The sequence below is a fragment of the Cebus imitator genome, unplaced genomic scaffold, assembly GCF_001604975.1.
Source record: "Cebus imitator isolate Cc_AM_T3 unplaced genomic scaffold, Cebus_imitator-1.0 Scaffold190, whole genome shotgun sequence".
Classification (NCBI taxonomy): domain Eukaryota; kingdom Metazoa; phylum Chordata; class Mammalia; order Primates; family Cebidae; genus Cebus; species Cebus imitator.
The window spans coordinates 1,425,241-1,440,439 of NW_016107505.1; the positions used below are offsets into that span (position 1 = coordinate 1,425,241).

Sequence of the window (15,199 nt, forward strand, 5' to 3'; positions counted from 1 at the left end):
GTTTAACTCTGAAGGCCTTTGCTGTCTCACGTCACTCTGAAGGCCTTTGCTGTCTTATGTCACTCTGAAGGCCTTTGAGGTATCACGTTTAACTCTGAAGGCCTTTGCGGTCTTACGTTTTACTCTGAAGACCTTTGCAGTCTTTTTTTTTTTGTTTTTCCTTCTAATTATTCTCATCTGCTGAGGCCTTTGCAATCTTACGCTTCTCTGTATTATCCCATATCTTTCAGTATTTCCTTTCAATTGTTCATATGGAGAAAAAATCTTAACCCATAGAGATAAGTCACTTAAATGGTAACAGTCATCTAACAGTTTGCCTTGTAAACTCTACATGCCCTTCAGTTAATAAAAATTTTTTTCCAAGGTCTGTATGTAAAGCATGCAACAGGTTGGTGTGGCTCTCCAGTGAATAAAAATTTTAGTCCATGTGCTGTATTTTAGGTACACACTCATTTTAAGAAACAGTTTCATTTTTGAAATGAAAATCAAAGCAAATCTTTGTGGAATTCCTAAAACATCCCAGGTTTTCAGGGAACATGGCAGGAAGCCTCTGCCCCATTGATCAAGTTCAGCTTCCTGGCGTGGTACCCAAGGGTTCTCAGACTCCACACTTTTCCTGCTTCTCTAAAATTTTCTCCACTTCTCTGTCCCACATTCCATCCCCTGTCCATATTAAACTTTTTTTTTTTTTGAGACAGAGTTTCGTTCTTGTTGCCCAGGCTCTTGGCTCAGTGTAACATTGGCCTCCCAGGTTCAAGTGATTCTCCTGCCTCAGCCTCCCAAGTAGCTGAGACTACAGGCGAATGCCACCATGCCCAGCTAATTTTGGTATTTTTACTGGAGACGTGGTTTCACCATCTTGGCCAGGCTGGTTTTGAACACCCGTCCTGAGGTGATCCATCCGCCTCGGCCACCCAAAGTGCTGGGATTACAGACATGAGCCACCATACCCACCTTGTATTAAACCACTTTGGATTTCCCTGAAAATATCACGTTCTCCCCACTCCATATGCCGCTGCACACATTGATCCCTTGATCTGTGTCTAACTAGAAAAATCCTCCAGATTCACCTAAGCAATGCTTTGGTTCAACAGTCCTTCAGATTTCACTGAGGAAGACTTCTGAGGGAAATGAATGGTGCTGACTGGTTTTTCAGGCTCTCTTTAACCAAACATTAAAGTACCAGTCAAACCATATAGTTATTTTCATAAAACAGGGTGCCTCCAACCCATTAGCCAAGAGGTTGGCAAACTTTCCCTGTGAAGGGCCAAATAGTAAGTGTTGGCTTTTCAGGGCATATGGTGTCTGTTGCAACTATTCTACTCTGCTGTTGGAGGTCAAAGCAATCACAGAGAATACACCAATGGCTGTGACTGTGCCCAACAACTGACGATTGGCTAAACAAAACATGGTACAATCATACATGGATTATTATTCAGCCCTAAAAAAAGGAATTAGGTCCTGGCACCTGCAACAACATGGCTGAACCTTGAAAACCTTGTGCTGAGTAAAAGAAGCAGATGCAAAAGACCATACAGTATATGATGCCATTTATATTACATATACAGATTTGGAGAAGGTCAATTAGTAGTTTCCAGGGCTGAGGGGAAGAAGGATAAGGGGAGTGACTGCTTAAGAGATTTCTTTTTTGGGTTGATGAAAATGTTCCACTTTTAGAGGTGAAAAGGGCACAACATCTATTTGTGCATAGATTTAGTAAAAGCCACTAAATTGTGCACTTTCAAAATGGTTAGAATGGTGAATTTTATTTTACGGGCATTTTACCTCAATTACAAAAAGAAACTTTATTGAAAGGGATGCAGCTGCAGTTGGCCCTGTGGAACACAGTTTGAGGGCCCCAGCTCACACAGACGTGTGAGCCCCTCTGGGAGCAAGAAATACCCCTGATCCATCTCTGGAACTCCAGCCCCCATTAGCAAACTTTAAGGTTCTCTTCCTGCAACCCTGCGGTGACTCCAGGGCACCAGGTTGAGGGTGCAGCGCAGGCAGGCCTGGGCAGTCCCTGCTCCTGTGGGACTCGCCCTCTAGTGGGAGGTGGGGCAGCAGCACTTGCTCCAGCCTGGCGCTGGGACGGTGAGGAACTGGGTGGGGGGGGGAGGGGGGGCAGGGGGCTGTGTCGGTTCCTTCTGCTGGCTGGTCTCTAAAAGAGCCCTGCTCTGAGGAGGAGACAGTTGCCCTGGTGATTGGGCTAAGCTAGGGTCCATGAGATCTGAGGGAAGCGTGTTCCAGCTGCTGGAACAGCCTGGTGGGTGTAGGGACAAAGTGGGTGGAACCTAGTGATAGGGGAGAGTGGACTAGGCTGAGGGAGGGAGGAGGTGGGCTTCAGGCGGGTCACAAAGATTCCTGCAGGGGAGGACAGAGAGGGCACCAGGCAAGGAGTTTGAGAATGCATGATGAAAATCAATGCACAGATTTCTTTCTCTTTTCTTTCCTTTGTTAGGGATGATCCCTGCTGTTCTTTCTAGTGAGCCTGCTCCATCTCAGCTCAGCCTCCACAAGGCCTCCATCTCCCAGGCATTCTTACCTCTGAAGAAAGCTCTCTGTGTGGACAGTAATGAACTGGGTCCTTTGAGGAACGGCACCTGGGTGCCCAGAGGCATGGCCGGAAGGTGTCTGTGGGAGCCGTGCCTTGGGAGGATGTACCCAGAGCGTCTGAGAGAGCATCTGCAGGGGTTTCTCCTATAATCTCTCCTCCAGATCATTCTCAAACTTTCCCCACTACTTCCATAATAAAACATATACTTGTTGAAATGGCTGAAAAGGCTTGGTTGATTATTCCATTGGACCAACATTGAGAATTAACAGGTATGCTGGTGGTTTACCAAGAATCATAAACAATACAGCTAATTGTGTACTTTACAGGTGAAGAAACTGCAGTTCAGAGGGACTGATGGCTTGCCCAACATCACATTAAGCTACAGACCTGAGATTTGACCCAGTTTGACTCATTCCAAATTCCGTATTCTTTTGTGTAAAGATTTGGGACGCCCCCAAAGAGGAAATACAGATGTGAGGATGTGGCTGCTGCAGGAGAAAGCCGTGTCCAGCTCTCCAGCCTCCATGTTTCTTGCCTATTCTGGAGGAGGTTCCATGTCCTGGTTGAGAGCTTGGTCCCTGGAGACAAGTTTCTTGGGTTTGAATCCCAGCTCCACCCCTTACTGGATATGCAGCCTTGGGAAGGTTATTGTCTCTTAATGCCTTATTTTACCATCTGTAAAATGGGGATAGTAACAGCAGGGTAGAAGTTCTCTTATCATCATGATCAGAACCATCATTGGTTGGTTCATCAAATAAGTTGGATCCAAAAGGTAATTAAAAATACTTTCACCATTTTGTTTTAAAATATAAAATTGTACACTAATTTGCCAATCTTTTGATACAATATCAGGGTTTTTTGTTGTTGTTATTGTTGTACCTGTCTATGGACCTACAATTTCCAGTCTGTCCCTTAAAAGGTCAGTAGAGACACAGGCATCCTTCCAAAGCTATTTAAGCAAAATCCTCAATACTTAAAAAAAAAAAGAAAAAGATTATCCCAGTAGCCATCTTGCCTATTCCAACGTCACATATTTTTTGTTGTTGCTCTTATTAACAATCAGCCTTTATTGCATCTTTCCCACTGAATTATTGTTTTGATGGAAAATATTATTTGCCTACGTTCTCATATTTTCCTCATTTATGTTAAATATAATTGCATTACATAATTGAAATAAAATCTATTAGAATGAAAAGGTTTAGAATAAATACAACCAGCTCTTGGTAATCACACAACTGAACCTACAGAGAAGAATGAAGGCATATTAGAAAGCACTGTACTAGCCAGGGGCGTTCGGTGAGCCTGAAGCATCAGTTGGTATATTGCACAGAGGGATGGAATCTTCTTTTACCCCAGGAATCATTCAAAAGTGGAGTTTAAGGAACAGTCTACTGAGCTTGCCTCATAAAGTTTAAATGAGATTTTTTTTTTTTTTTTTTTAAGTTCCAGGGTTCATGTGCAGGCTGTGCAGTTTTGTTACATAGGTAAATATGTGCCATGGTGGTTTGCTGCCCCATTTATCCATCACGTAGGTATTCAGCCCAGCATGCATTAGCTATTTTTCCCAATGCTCTCCCTCCCCGCAACTCCACACCCCGACAGGTCCCAGTGTGCGTTGTTCCCCCTCTGTGTCCATGTGTTCTAAATGAGATAGTATTTCTAAAACACAGTGCCTGGCACATATTTCTCAATTAATGTATTGCTACTAGTTAGGGCAGTGTTAGCCAATAAAAATCTGTGAGCTACATTTATTTCACACTTCCTGCTAGCCCAGAAACCAGTAAAATAAATTTGAACAATATGTACGATTTAATTCAATATACCCAAGATACATTTCAACAAGTAATCAATATAAACAATTGTTAATGAGATCCGTTATATCCTTCTTTTTGTATTAAGTCTTTGAAATCCATTGTGTATTTTTCACCTATTGCACATCTCAATTTGAATGCTAAAATTGATCAGCAATTACATTTTCTAACATTTATAGTTAAAAAGGAGATTCACATATCCAGGTTTTTCCAAACATGGGTTAAAGATTGTCTAATAATTGAACCGAGTATCAATTTAAAATTTTTAATTAAAATAAAAAAAAAATTTTAAAGTCATCCTTCCCCATAACCCAAGTCTAGTCATGAGCAAGCATCAGACAATTCCAAATGGAAACACATTTTACAGAACACCCGGTCGGTACTCCTCAAAACTGTCAAGGTCATCAAAAACAAGGAGAGTCAGAGACACTGCTGCGGATCAGAGGAGGGCAGGAAGACATGGCAACTAAACGTCATGTGGTGTCCCACATGTGACCCCAAAACAGGAAGAGGACTTTAAAGGAAATACTGGGGAAATGTGAACAAAGTCTGGAGTTAACAGTACTGTGGCAATATTACAGTTTTGACACATCTACTAGGATTACATAAGATGTTAACAGTAGAGGAAGCGGGGAAGGGCTACATGAGAATGCTCTGTACTATATCATTGCAACTACTCTGTAAATACAAAATTATCTCAAAATTAAAAATGTAAAATAAAAAATATTCCACTCTTCAGCTGCACTTATTTTACTTGTGTCTCCATGTCCTCCTCTGTTAAATGGGGATGCACACTGTACCTATTTCATACGGTCACTGTGGGAATTAAAGACAGTGTTTCCACAGAAATCCTAAAACCATAGCTCAGGCATTGTCAGCACACCATGCCTGCTAGCACCAGTTACTGTTACTACTGCTGCTATGATTATGATCTTTTATTTGTAACATTCTGACTGAGTTGATATGGCTGTGTTTGCATAACAGCTCATAGGAAGCTCTTGTCTTTTCTTATAGCAATTCATGTGCAAACGATCCTTTAAAATGTAATAAAGAAACTGCTAAAAGCCACGGAAACCACCCAGTAAGTTGATGACAGACAGATGTAAGCTGTATTAGTCTGTGTTCATATTGCTGATAAAACATACCCAAGACTGGGCAATTTACAAAAGAAAGGTTTAATGGACTTACAGTTTCACGTGGCTGGGGAGGCCTCACAATCATGGCAGAAGGTCAAAGGCACGTCTCACATGGCGGCAGACAAGAGAAGAGAGCTTGTGCAGTGAACCTCCCCTTTATAAAAAACCATCAGATCTCGTGAGACTTACTCACTATCACAAGAACAGCATGGGAAAGACCTGCCCCCATGATTCAATTACCTCCCACGGGTCCCTCCCACATGTGGGAATTCAAGATAAGATTTGGGTGGGGACACAGCCAAACCATATCAGAAGAGAATGCCAATCCCTCCATAGATAATGTAGGCAAAAATGATGTATTTTATTTTGGTGGAACCCAGTAGTAACTAAGTTTTAAACTAGCTTTATAAATTCATTTATCATTAGAAGGTTTTATATGCTAACCAGATTATTATATGCCCAGGTGCTTGATGTTAGTTTTTTGTAACTTCTCCTGCATACCATTAATGGCCTTTGTACATTTAATCATCCCTTCCCTTTGATGGTGGGAATGCTTTTAAATTTGATTTAAAATGAAATTAATGTGTCAGATCACGTCCAGACATCCATATGAGATTTCAACCAGCTGGTGAGAGTTTACTGGGTGGCCAAGTTATAAGAAGGTATAGAAGAGTGTTCAGGAAAACCTTTAGGGCAGTAGTTCTCAGTAGGCTGACTTCAGCCCCCAGAGGACATTCGGCAATGTCTGGAGACACTTTTGGTTGTCACAACCAGGGAGCTGGAGGCTGGAGAGGATTTTCCCTGGCATCCAGTGGGTGGAGGTCAGGGAAGATCCTCGACATCCTACAACGCACAGGGCAGCCAGCCCCCCACAACAAAGCAATGTCAGCCCCCAGTGTTAATAACCCTGGTACTGAGAAACTCCTAAGATCTGAGGCCATTCAGCTGCCGAGCTCGCCGCTGTATCCTTGGCCACTAGCACTTATTCGGCACTCACTGAATGAATGAATGCACAGCACGAACCTGTAATCAAGGACCAAGCGAACTGCGGGCGGAAGGGTTGCTCCTGAGAGCAAACAGTGACCTAGTTAACCTGGCGACAGGCGTGAAACAAAGTCTGGGTTTCCAACCAAAAATCGGGAAGGAAGGGGAAAAGAGTCAATCAATTCTTGCGAAAAGTCTCTGCGCACTTACTAGAAAGCACGCCGCCAGAAATCAGGCAGGTCGCCTGCACGCATATTATTATTTAAATAAAGCTGCCCCTCCGCACAAACAACCCGGAAGGTCACGGGAACTCCTCCAATCCCACCCCTGAGCTCGGTCCTCCCACGGATCTCCCCTCCTCCCGCCTCCTCGCCCCAGGCGCATGCGCACTCCCTGTCCCCAAGCCACCCCAGCCCGGCCTCCTCTAATGACGTCACCATAGAGGGCGGAAGGGAAGCGAAAGTCGTTACCATGGTGACCGCGACACAATCAGAAACGTCTACTAGTGACGGTCAAGCCCCCTACAACCGGTCCCAAAGCCGCAAACGAGTCAGTCATCGTGGTAGGACCTGGAGAGCGGGGCCGGGGAGAGCGGGACGCCTGGATCAGGGACTTCCCGCATTCACATTGGCTGCTAGGAGGCCTCGGCGACCACTTCCGGATCCGGGGCGGGGGTCGCAGCCCTTGCTCCGTCGGCTGAACTTGAACTCCCAGAAGCCTCTGCGACCGCCTTCCTTCTCCTCCCTTCCTGCTTTCCCCACAAATAACAGCTGGTGAAAGCATCTAACAAGCGTTTCCAACCCGCCAAGTCATCACTGGTGTAGGCATTTGTATTCCAAGCTTCTTTTTACTGAAACGTGCTCCTCCTGTTGCTCTGCACCTTTGAGACTACAATACCCAGAAGTCTCTGCAAGTTGCCGAATCCTCCACTTTTTAAGGTTGTTTTGGAGCCAGCGAGACACCGGAAGTCTGGGGATAAGGCGGGGCCAGGCAAAAAGCAGGATTCCGATTGGTGGAGATGCCACAAGGCCAGGACAGAGTTGCACACGCGCATTGCGGCGGCTCGGCCCTCATTCTGCGTCTGTGAAGTCCAGGGGTCCGGGTGCTTCCATCACGCGGGCGGTGCCGCATGTCGCCTGCGGAGAAGTTGGGGCTGCTCGCGCGAGGCGCTCTGGGTCTCATTTCCGAGACCGAAAATGCTGGCTCCAAAGTGGTGGCTCGGGACATGAGGGCAACTCCCAGTTTCCACCCTGTTTGTGAATGGGCCAGTCTCCATGGTAACGGCCCCTCCCAGTTCCCCTGTGACTTCACAGCCGCCCATGGGAGGGGAGAAAGCTGAGTTGAAGGGGCTGTGGGTTCTGAGTCAAGCTATGTCTTTGAGGCCACCTACCCAGTACCACTCGTTCCAGAGAGGATGAGCCGGTGACTTTTCACCCTCTCTGGGCCTCGGTTTCCCTTTTTGTGAAATAGTGTCTGGAGCCCCTCCTCTGCTCCCTTACTATTAGGGCCTCAGGCAAGAGAGAAAGACACCCTGTGTCTCAGTTTCCCCAGAGGTAAAGTGAGGATGATGTTAGAATTTGATGTTAAAATGTAGGGGTTGTTGTGAGAATTAAGGGAACCTCAGAGCAGTAGCCGGCACACAGTGACCACTTAAGTGTCAGCAGATTTCATGATCACCATTCTTACCTTTTCTTTGGAGATTTGGACAAGTTACCACCCTCACTTCCTCCAGAGTCTTGGTGTGTTGATCTGCAAGTTGTATGTATCGGATTTTATGACCACTAAGCTTTCTTCTGAGCACACAAGACCAACGGTTTTGTTCTCTCTGAGAAATGCTACAAGGGCTTGGTATTAAGACACTGGAATTCCGGAAACCTGTCCCTGTCACACCAGCTGCTGTGTGACTGTGTCAATCATCGTTCTTTACTGAGCCCTGAGATTCCGTAAGGAAAATTGATGGGGATGAACTTCCAGTCCAGGCGCTGCCATTTTGCTTCGGGACCTGGGGCAAGCTCTGTGACCCAGCATGGCACCATCTGTAACGTAACCAAAGGGTGCACAATTGAACTTTGAGGTTGATTTCGGTGCTAAAATCCCAGTCAGTAGTTCTAGCATCTTCACAGACCTCTCTTTATGCTCCACATCCCAATCAACACTTAGTGATTACAGATTTGTAATTTTTGTCATTGTAGTGAGAAGTAATTAACGATTTTGTTTTTTAAATTTGAATTTTTGACTATCAATTAGGCTTAGCATCCTTTTTTTTCCTTCATTAATGACTAGTCAAGTGCATTAGTGAGGAGGGGTGAAAGAGTAGAACAAGGAATTTGGTCTGTGACTGACTGTGGACAATCAGTTGGTAAAACTCACTACCTTTGAGCCAGCCGCCAGAATCCTTTTATTATTCACTGGATATTCAGGTTTTGCCTCTGTAAATTTCCTATCTTTCATTGCCATTTTTTTCAATTAGTTCAATCTTTATTAATTTTCAGGTATGCTTTCTTCAATTAGGTTACAAATTCTCTACCACTAATGATCATTACAGTCGTTCTCAGTCTATTTATTGTTTGGTCTTTTTCTGTTTTTTTGGGGCTTATTTATTAATTTATTGAGACCAAGTCACGCTCTGTCTTCCAGGCTGGAGTGCAGTGGTGTGATCTCAGTTCCCTGTAGCCTTGACCTCCCATTTCAGCCTCCTGAATAGCTGGGACTACAGGCGCATGCCACCACCTGCAGCTAATTTCTGTATATTTTGTAGAGATGGGGTTTTGCCACATTGCCCAGGCTGGTCTCAAACTCCTGGGCTCAAGCGATCTAGCCACTTTGGCCTCCAAAGTGCTGGGATTACAGGCGTGAGCCACCATGCGTGCCCTAGGCTTCTTATTTAAACACTGAAGAGTGTTCCTTTCTGGATGGAGGAGGATCACATAGCACTTGGGAGCAAAGATGCAGCCAGGTAACCCATTGCTGGAGCCCATGATGGAGAAGATCTCATGGCCACTGTGGCCTTGCCCTGGGTGCTGTGGTAGCGTGGGAGGAAGGCCTCCCAGACACTGCAGGACACCAGCATGCTGAAGGTGAGGAACTTGGCTTCATGGAAGGCATCAGCCAAGTTCCTTGCCAGAAAGGCTACAGCAAAGGTCCCCAAAATTAAGAAGCCCAAGTAGCCCAATATAGAATAGAAAGCAGTGATTACACTGGATGATCATGTAGCCAGGCATGGCCTGAGGGTCCTTATCTATGAAGGGAGGATATGCCCGCAGCCAGATTCCACAGAAGGTCACTTGGATAAAGGAGCAAAGGAAGACAACAGAAAGAATTTCTGGTGACTCATCCACTTTCAGATCCTGCTTCCTGGCCTTTTAGCCTGGAAGGCTATGACCACAGTGATGGTTTTCACCAAAACAGAAGACACAGCCACTGTGAACATAACTGCAAAGGTGGTCTATCAGAGGAGGCAGGTGGCAGGGGTGGGGCGGCCAATGAAGAGCAAGGAAGAGAAAAAGCAGAACATGAGGGAGACAAGGAGGGCGTAGCTCAGGAGTGTTTCAGTGCCACACAAACACCACAAGGATCAGAACAGAGAGGGCAGAGTAGGACAAGGCTGTGCATGCCAGAGCCAGGCCCAAAGGTTCATCATAGGCCAGGAAGGTCTCCTGTTTGGGAAAGCAATGTTCCTTTTTCTTGTTTGGATAATGATTTTCAGGACAGAGCCTGCATTGTTTTATATCTGAAATAAACAAAAAGGGCATCACTATGTCCAAAACAGAGCACTGTACATTTGGGGTAAGATTCCATTGCCCAGAGCCCTCACTACCACAGCTCCATTTAGATACACCGTTTGGATGGTGTATGTGTGAGTGTGTGTGTGCATGCATGCACAAGTGTGCATGTGTGTGTTCTGCATGTGTTTTAAAGAAAAACATTAACACTTCACCAGCTTTTCTTTTTTGACCATTTTAATCAGTTTTATTGATTCATGCTTCCAGTTCTTATTCAGTTAAAAACAAGGCACATTAAATACATCCTCTTTTGGGTCTATAAATGCATGTAGCTCATTCTGAACATCAAAAGTAATAAGTAATGGCCATAAAACACCAAGACAGTTATGAAAATGGCAACCCAGCCTCACACATAGTATTTAACAGTCCAATCTAGAACAATAACCCAACACAACACATAAAAGTACCACATATGCACACATGCAGTGTGTATATTCACCTAGTGCTGAGCTTACACTTGCCATTCTTTAAAAACAGTAGGGCTTTTTCACCCCTTAAAAAAGGTTGACATGAAGCAAACATTGCAAGTTATAGCATCATTAACTTCAGTATTACATTCATATGCCAAAAATCTTTGCAGGTGCATAAGAAAAATGAAATCAATGATAATTCTTACAGTATATTTAGCAAAAGTGAGAATGAGTTTTTGTTGTACGAAAGAGGAAGCTACATATTTTGAAACAGAAAGAAGCAAAGCCAGAAACTGAAGCAGAATAGGGATCACGCGCTTAATAGCAGAAATCCTAAAGTTACACTCAAGTATACACTGATTGAAAGAATACTGCAAACAGCATGATGGATATGAGGCAGACAACCTTGGCTTAACAAATAATCCAGCATTATCATTATTGTTATGACTGTGGTGAGAGCTATTTAAAGGAGTATCCAACTCTCCAGCACAGATGGGGTTTCCTTCATCTGAATCCCCTTAAAGGCTCTTGAAATAAATCGCTTGATAATAAAAGGCAATCCCTGCATACCCACTTGGACCCCAACAGGGTCAACTAATGTCAAGTTTATATGCTAAGGGAAACCTTTTGTGTTTGGAATGAATTTCAAAGCTCATTCCCCTCTATTTCTTGTCCCCCTTTCTTAAATCAGGTAAGGAAGCTGTATAGGTTTAATTAAGAATTTATACAAAATGCAGGGGTTCTTTATAACGGCTTGAAATCAGTTTATTTCCAAATGAGTCTCTGAGATTGGTGAAGGACTGTATGTTTTAGAATTTAGCAGATTTTAAGTAAGAGCAAATATGCTCAAAAGAAGAAAAGTGTGCTTTTCTTTGTCCTTAAAGGAACTTCATTCATAGCAAAGCATGCACAAACAAGGCCTGTTCAACAAACACAGATCTGCCTAGGTCAGTCACATTCTAAGCCTGGTCCCTGCTGTAACTGTGGTCCACTGGAATTGGACTCTTTGGTCTAGGTTCTCTTCTGCAGTTTTCATTACTATAGCAAGCTGGCTTCCAGACACCCTTCCTTTTTAAACAGCACTCAGCTGCAAAAATTCATTGAGTTCAGCCTGTCCATTTTTATTCCAGTTGACTTCATTTAGAATTTCATGGAGTGTATTTTCATCCATCTGGGCATTGATACTCTTTAATACATACAGAACATAAATAATGGTAATAAAGCCTTTCTGGTCTGCATCAAACTTAGAAAATCTCTTATACCTGTCAATGTCTGAAGGCAATAGGCTAATTTCATAGCGATCTGTTGACTGTTACTGATCAAGATTTATAGTCCATTTCATAAGATAGAAACTTCCTGGCTGTTTCTAGTTGTTCCTCTTTCTTATAATTGTCTCAATTCAGTTCTCTGTCCATCAGTTCAACAATCCTGTGTAGAGCTTCCTCTGCTGCCTGGACATTTAGAAAGGCCAGGCGAGTATGACGTGAAATCACATCCACAGTGGTGCAGGCATACTCCTTAATCCCATGTTTCACCTCTGCTTCAATATATGGAAATTCTGACACAAGACATACTCCAACAATAGGCCACCTTTGGCCATTCACACTTGCCATTTTGGCCACCTCAAAAGCCTTATCATCATAGGTGGCAGCAAGATGCTGTGCCACCTCGCTTTCAAGTCCATAATCCTGGATAAGCCTAATGTAGAGTGTGGGGCTCCAATCTTTATCCCCCTGAAGGAAAAGCCCAGCTGTTCTACTTGTTCCTGCTTTCAAATTGTGAGTGTTCCTAGTAGCATTTATGGTATCTTCCGCAAGAGACCAGTATGTTATCCACTTTCCACCTGCTATAGTAATAAGGCCACTCTCACTGATATCGACAACATGATTTCAGGAGCTAGACTGAGTATCTGCAGATTTGGGATCTGTAAAAGGGGATGGATACCATTCCACGCTGCCAGGATGTCCCCTCTTCTCACTTCAACATTTCAGCTCAGGTAATTACATGCTTTATTCAAAATAAAGTCAACATCGTCTTCTGAAGGAACTGGATGGTGTGTAATAAGCAATTTCAGCACCTTTTATGGAATAGGGAGTTCTGCATCATTGCTTTTTTGTTGTTGACTTGCCGAGGTCAGATGGCTGTAGGTGTGTGGCTTAATTCTGGGTTATGTTTTTCTAGTTCTGTGAAAAAAGATGTTAGTAGCTTGATAGGATTAGTTTTGAATATGTAGATTGCTTTGAGCAGTATGGCTATTTAAACAATATTGATTCTTCCAATTCATGAGCATGGAATACTTTTCCATTAATTTTGGTCATCTATGTTTATTTTTTCAGCAGTGTTTTGTAGTTCCCCTGGTAGAGATGTAGTTCACCTTCTTGGTTATATGTATTATAGGGTTTTTTCTTTTCATTTTTTTTTTTTTGCAGCTATTGTAAATGGAATTGCATTCTTAATTTGGCTGTCACCTATAAATTTATTGGTGTATGGAAATCCTATTGAATTTTGTACATTGATTTTGTATCCTGAAAGCTTACTGGAGTCATTTATCAGTTCCAGGAGCTTTTTGGTAGTCTTTAGGATTTTCTAGGTATGGAATTATAGCATCAGTAAAGAGAAATTATTTGACTTCTTTTCTTATCTGGATGCCTTTATTTCTTTCTCTTGCCTGATTGCTCTGGCAAGGTCTTCCAGTACTTTGTTGAATAGGAGTGGTGAGAGTGGGCATCCCTCTCTTGTTCCAGTTCTCAAGGGGATTGCTTCCAGTTTTTGCCCATTCAATGTGATGTTGGCTGTGGTTTTGGCAAAGATGGCTCTTACTATTTTGAGGTGTGTTCCTTTGATGATTAGTTTATAGAAAGTTTTATTTTTTAATAATAGAGGGATGTTGGATTTTATCAAAAGATTTTTCTGCACTGATTGAGATGATCATATGGCTTTTGCTTTAAATTCTGTTGATGATGTGAATCACATTTACTGATTTGCATATGTTAAACCAACTTTATATCCCAGGAATGCAGCCAACTTGGTTATGGTTAATTAAGTTTCTGATGTGCTGCTGGATTCAGTTTGCTAGTATTTTCTTGAGAATTTTTGCACCTATGCTCATAAGGAATATTGACCTATAGTTTTCTTTTCTCATTGTGTGTTTAACAGGTTTTGGTATCAGGGTGATTCTGGCTTCATAGGGTGAGTTAGGGAGGAATCCCTCCTCCTTGATCTTTTGAAGAGTTTTAGGAGAAAACTAAAGTAAAGCTGGTCCTATTGGTACCAGCTCTCCCTTGTACATTTAGAATTCAGCTGTGAATCCACCTGGTCCTGGGCAACATGGTGAAACACGTATCTACTAAAAATGCAAAAATTAGCTGGGCGTGGTGACAGGCACTTGTTATCCCAGCTACTTGAAAGGCTGAGGAACGAGAATCACTTGAATTCAGGAGGCAGACGCTGCAGTGAGCTGAAATCACACCACTGCACTCCTTCCTGGGAAAGGGAATGAGACCCTGTCTCAAAAAAAAAAAAAAAAAAAAAAAACCCTGCATTCGAGAGCAAATGTTAAAAGTTTTACAGCTGATGAGAAAACCACCTTCTAAAGAAGACCAAAACAAAAACAACAATTGTTTATGGATGATAAAAAGTTTTGGGGCAGCCACAATCAAAGACACAATTGACAAGGAAATTTGCTTACCTCTGTGGCACAAAGTAATTTAAAATAGCAATTATAATCATAATTGATGATGTACATTAAATCATATGACAATTATAGGCATTTCCCATAATTTTGGAACACATCCCAATAACATATTTATACAAATACAGCCCTAAGAAACAAAACACTATTTTATGTCTGACAATGCTTCCTCTATAATTTTTATACTTAGTAGACTAAACATGCCATTTTAGGACTTTAGGGAACCTAATAGTTTAAAGGTTTAGTTAGGTCAGAAAAAGACATAGTTTATAATGTCATTTTGTCAAATATCAGTTTAAAACACTTTATATCACAAAATAAGATCAGAGGTCATCACAAATTAAGTCATTCATTTAACCAAAGTGATAACTCAAGGATTATAAATAAAGGTAAGAATCTTCATTCTTTGAGAGAGGTGACTTAATTTTCCAAACAAGTAGCCTAATAAAATTAGTTTTTCAAAATTTTATAAACATTGAATGAAATTTTAATCTTGATCATAAGATACAACTTCCTTTATAACCTTTATTAAGGAGTCAGTTAATGCTTTAAGAAACTTTGTTAATCTGACACGGGGCCCATATTCTGGTCTTGCTTCAGTGTGCCTTTGACATTAATGGATAATTTATAGAAAAACTGAACTTATTTTAACTCTCAACAATGGCCCTTACAATCTCACATACCCAACTCTTCCACAATAGTCCCTGGACCTTGAGGAGTTGAATAGTTTAAAATTTCTGGCCCTGGGTCTGAGGAATGCAGTTTATTCTGATTGGCATATTCTAATGGACCTGAAGATGAGGCTTTAATTCCTCTTTTTTTTTTTTT

General features: G+C 42.5%; 1 protein-coding gene and 1 pseudogene across 1 annotated transcript in view; both read right to left on the bottom strand.

Annotated features, from left to right (window-relative positions):
- LOC108316663 (zinc finger and SCAN domain-containing protein 5A-like) overlaps nucleotides 1–15,199 on the bottom strand; it is a 136,145-nt gene that overhangs the window by 88,281 nt on the left and 32,665 nt on the right. The window lies entirely within an intron of this gene.
- LOC108316589 overlaps nucleotides 12,075–15,199 on the bottom strand; it is a 12,232-nt pseudogene continuing 9,107 nt past the window's right edge.